This window comes from Protomyctophum bolini (assembly GCF_963924005.1).
Source record: "Protomyctophum bolini genome assembly, chromosome: 19".
NCBI classification, from domain to species: domain Eukaryota; kingdom Metazoa; phylum Chordata; class Actinopteri; order Myctophiformes; family Myctophidae; genus Protomyctophum; species Protomyctophum bolini.
In genome coordinates this window covers 30,195,981-30,200,980 of record NC_137880.1, presented here as the reverse complement: position 1 = coordinate 30,200,980, position 5,000 = coordinate 30,195,981, and the positions used below count along the sequence as shown (strand labels likewise).

The following is a 5,000-nucleotide window of genomic DNA, read 5'->3' as shown; positions in this document are numbered from 1 at the left end:
CTAATCCGGATGGCATCCTGCCCGCATTGACAAAACTGGCTGCTTGTGGGCACGTCCTGGGCTTGATTTGCTGGGTGTGTGTGTGTGTGTGGGGGGGGGGGGGGGAGGGGGAGGATTCCTTGCCTCTGCTTTCGATACCCACCTCTCCACTCATTCGTCTTTATTGCCGGTGCTGGAATTATGTTTTATTCCTGCCTCTGGTCAGACTTTTCGGGAAATGTAGACAATGTCAGATGTGTTTGATATATCGTTGTTCTCGGGCAGAAACTCAATCTTATCTTATCATATTCTCCTTTTTTGTGTTCTTTTTTACCCCCCCGTAAATTAACGGCCCGTTTCTGAATTCGAAGCCTCAAAAGTAACAGTTTTGGACATAATGACGTTTCCGCCTTGACAATTTAACCATTGTATTTAAAGATGTATGTAAAGGAGTAGTTCACCCAAACAATGATTTATTGTCTCCACCAGGCCGAAGGCATGGGGAGAGAGTAAATTTTGCACTCCGTCCATGTGTGTGTGTGTGTGTGTGTGTGTGTGTGTGTGTGTGTGTGTGTGTGTGTGTGTGTGTGTGTGTGTGTGTGTGTGTGTGTGGTGTGTGTGTGTGTGTGTGTGTGTGTGTGTGTGTGTGTGTGTGTGTGTGTGTGTGTGTGTGTGTGTGTGTGTGTGTGTGTGTGTGTGTGTGTGTGTGTGTGTGTGTGTGTGTGTGTGTGTGTGTGTGTGTGTGTGTGTGTGTGTGTGTGTGTGTGTGTGTGTGTGTGTGTGTGTGTGTGTGTGTGTGTGTGTGTGTGTGTGTGTGTGTGTGTGTGTGTGTGTGTGTGTGTGTGTGTGTGTGTGTGTCTGTCTGTCTGTCTGTCTGTCTGTCTGTCTGTCTGTCTGTCTGTCTGTCTGTCTGTCTGTCTGTCTGTCTGTCTGTCTGTCTGTCTGTCTGTCTGTCTGTCTGTCTGTCTGTCTGTCTGTCTGTCTGTCTGTCTGTCTGTCTGTCTGTCTGTCTGTCTGTCTGTCTGTCTGTCTGTCTGTCTGTCTGTCTGTCTGTCTGTCTGTCTGTCTGTCTGTCTGTCTGTCTGTCTGTCTGTCTGTCTGTCTGTCTGTCTGTCTGTCTGTCTGTCTGTCTGTCTGTCTGTCTGTCTGTCTGTCTGTCTGTCTGTCTGTCTGTCTGTCTGTCTGTCTGTCTGTCTGTCTGTCTGTCTGTCTGTCTGTCTGTCTGTCTGTCTGTCTGTCTGTCTGTCTGTCTGTCTGTCTGTCTGTCTGTCTGTCTGTCTGTCTGTCTGTCTGTCTGTCTGTCTGTCTGTCTGTCTGTCTGTCTGTCTGTCTGTCTGTCTGTCTGTCTGTCTGTCTGTCTGTCTGTCTGTCTGTCTGTCTGTCTGTCTGTCTGTCTGTCTGTCTGTCTGTCTGTCTGTCTGTCTGTCTGTCTGTCTGTCTGTCTGTCTGTCTGTCTGTCTGTCTGTCTGTCTGTCTGTCTGTCTGTCTGTCTGTCTGTCTGTCTGTCTGTCTGTCTGTCTGTCTGTCTGTCTGTCTGTCTGTCTGTCTGTCTGTCTGTCTGTCTGTCTGTCTGTCTGTCTGTCTGTCTGTCTGTCTGTCTGTCTGTCTGTCTGTCTGTCTGTCTGTCTGTCTGTCTGTCTGTCTGTCTGTCTGTCTGTCTGTCTGTCTGTCTGTCTGTCTGTCTGTCTGTCTGTCTGTCTGTCTGTCTGTCTGTCTGTCTGTCTGTCTGTCTGTCTGTCTGTCTGTCTGTCTGTCTGTCTGTCTGTCTGTCTGTCTGTCTGTCTGTCTGTCTGTCTGTCTGTCTGTCTGTCTGTCTGTCTGTCTGTCTGTCTGTCTGTCTGTCTGTCTGTCTGTCTGTCTGTCTGTCTGTCTGTCTGTCTGTCTGTCTGTCTGTCTGTCTGTCTGTCTGTCTGTCTGTCTGTCTGTCTGTCTGTCTGTCTGTCTGTCTGTCTGTCTGTCTGTCTGTCTGTCTGTCTGTCTGTCTGTCTGTCTGTCTGTCTGTCTGTCTGTCTGTCTGTCTGTCTGTCTGTCTGTCTGTCTGTCTGTCTGTCTGTCTGTCTGTCTGTCTGTCTGTCTGTCTGTCTGTCTGTCTGTCTGTCTGTCTGTCTGTCTGTCTGTCTGTCTGTCTGTCTGTCTGTCTGTCTGTCTGTCTGTCTGTCTGTCTGTCTGTCTGTCTGTCTGTCTGTCTGTCTGTCTGTCTGTCTGTCTGTCTGTCTGTCTGTCTGTCTGTCTGTCTGTCTGTCTGTCTGTCTGTCTGTCTGTCTGTCTGTCTGTCTGTCTGTCTGTCTGTCTGTCTGTCTGTCTGTCTGTCTGTCTGTCTGTCTGTCTGTCTGTCTGTCTGTCTGTCTGTCTGTCTGTCTGTCTGTCTGTCTGTCTGTCTGTCTGTCTGTCTGTCTGTCTGTCTGTCTGTCTGTCTGTCTGTCTGTCTGTCTGTCTGTCTGTCTGTCTGTCTGTCTGTCTGTCTGTCTGTCTGTCTGTCTGTCTGTCTGTCTGTCTGTCTGTCTGTCTGTCTGTCTGTCTGTCTGTCTGTCTGTCTGTCTGTCTGTCTGTCTGTCTGTCTGTCTGTCTGTCTGTCTGTCTGTCTGTCTGTCTGTCTGTCTGTCTGTCTGTCTGTCTGTCTGTCTGTCTGTCTGTCTGTCTGTCTGTCTGTCTGTCTGTCTGTCTGTCTGTCTGTCTGTCTGTCTGTCTGTCTGTCTGTCTGTCTGTCTGTCTGTCTGTCTGTCTGTCTGTCTGTCTGTCTGTCTGTCTGTCTGTCTGTCTGTCTGTCTGTCTGTCTGTCTGTCTGTCTGTCTGTCTGTCTGTCTGTCTGTCTGTCTGTCTGTCTGTCTGTCTGTCTGTCTGTCTGTCTGTCTGTCTGTCTGTCTGTCTGTCTGTCTGTCTGTCTGTCTGTCTGTCTGTCTGTCTGTCTGTCTGTCTGTCTGTCTGTCTGTCTGTCTGTCTGTCTGTCTGTCTGTCTGTCTGTCTGTCTGTCTGTCTGTCTGTCTGTCTGTCTGTCTGTCTGTCTGTCTGTCTGTCTGTCTGTCTGTCTGTCTGTCTGTCTGTCTGTCTGTCTGTCTGTCTGTCTGTCTGTCTGTCTGTCTGTCTGTCTGTCTGTCTGTCTGTCTGTCTGTCTGTCTGTCTGTCTGTCTGTCTGTCTGTCTGTCTGTCTGTCTGTCTGTCTGTCTGTCTGTCTGTCTGTCTGTCTGTCTGTCTGTCTGTCTGTCTGTCTGTCTGTCTGTCTGTCTGTCTGTCTGTCTGTCTGTCTGTCTGTCTGTCTGTCTGTCTGTCTGTCTGTCTGTCTGTCTGTCTGTCTGTCTGTCTGTCTGTCTGTCTGTCTGTCTGTCTGTCTGTCTGTCTGTCTGTCTGTCTGTCTGTCTGTCTGTCTGTCTGTCTGTCTGTCTGTCTGTCTGTCTGTCTGTCTGTCTGTCTGTCTGTCTGTCTGTCTGTCTGTCTGTCTGTCTGTCTGTCTGTCTGTCTGTCTGTCTGTCTGTCTGTCTGTCTGTCTGTCTGTCTGTCTGTCTGTCTGTCTGTCTGTCTGTCTGTCTGTCTGTCTGTCTGTCTGTCCGTCCGTCCGTCCGTCCGTCCGTCCGTCCGTCCGTCCGTCCGTCCGTCCGTCCGTCCGTCCGTCCGTCCGTCCGTCCGTCCGTCCGTCCGTCCGTCCGTCCGTCCGTCCGTCCGTCCGTCCGTCCGTCCGTCCGTCCGTCCGTCCGTCCGTCCGTCCGTCCGTCCGTCCGTCCGTCCGTCCGTCCGTCCGTCCGTGTACAGTTAATCTCCGGCACCGTTAACCCGGTCGATACCAAATTTTGCACACACACTCCCTGGATGCCAACGATGAACCTCTGTCTCAAATTTTCCAGAACGGGCTGCTATAGCACCACCAGGAGGCTTTTGTAAAACATTTTTTTTATATTAGATTCTGTCCAAAAATCCCACAAATCGTTAGACAGTATCTCTACAGTCATGTGCTCAAGACGGATCTGTCCGATATTCCATCCTAATTGGCTAACATCAAACATCAAAACATAAAAGTTTGAGAAATGGCTTATTATATCACATTGGCTTATTATAGCGCCACCAAGAGGCCACAACCTGAGCTGGCCTGGTGGAGACCTGTGCCCCGAGGGGCACTTTATCTAGCTTTTACTCCACTGCAATTATTTGAAAACTTTCGTAGTTAGTTTGGAAATTTGTATTTTGATTAGACCACTTCAACCCTATATATACCGGTACATTTCGGCCATTTGAATGCGACTCATTGTGAGCTTATAGATCTGCTATTTTCAAAAGGTTTTGTACACATTTTGAACTTGTGAAATGGGACATTCTGCAATACGAGTACTTTTACTTACTTTTTCACTTTAAGTACATTTTGATGCCGATACTTTTGAACTTTTACTTGAGTACATTTTTAATACGGGGACTTCCGGGAATACATTGCAGTATTGATACTTTTATTTAAGTACAACATTTGAGTACTTTCCCCACCACTGTGCCAAAGAAGTGTGGACCTAATTGGTTATGAAAATTAATGTCTGCATGGTCTCCACAGCGTCACAGTCATCCTCCATATTGTGGTCATTGATTTCCCGGTCACGGTGTCACAGCACGGCACCGGTCAATACCGGGTGGCGCCGTGCCGTGGCTGTCACTGTACCCGTCCATGCCAGTCATGTCCTTTTAAGGGTGATTTGGACTTGGATGCGTGCCAGCGCTGTCCACCGAAAAAAGCAGGTCTTTAAATTTAGACCTGAGGCCGATGCTACAAATGTATCCTGACAGTTTTCTGAAAAACCTATGTTTCTATGTCAGTGGTTATCAAACACAAGGACCCCGAAAAAATATCTGTACTTGGCCGCAGATCCCCCCCCCCCCATCTGAAAAGATATTGTTCCAGGGATATATATATACACATTTTCACGATAAAAAAAATACCAGATCTACAAGCTCATAGCGCGAGTGCCGCGCTATGAGCTTGTAGATCTGGTATTTTTCAATATGCTAAAGACACTGACTCTGACTTCAGGACAGATAACCATATATAA

The 5,000-nt window shown here is 48.5% G+C and overlaps 1 protein-coding gene across 2 annotated transcripts in view; it reads left to right on the top strand.

Annotated features, from left to right (window-relative positions):
* Positions 1 to 5,000, top strand: part of gphnb (gephyrin b) — a gene marked incomplete at its 5' end in the record, with an annotated part of 117,353 nt that overhangs the window by 32,868 nt on the left and 79,485 nt on the right. The window lies entirely within an intron of this gene.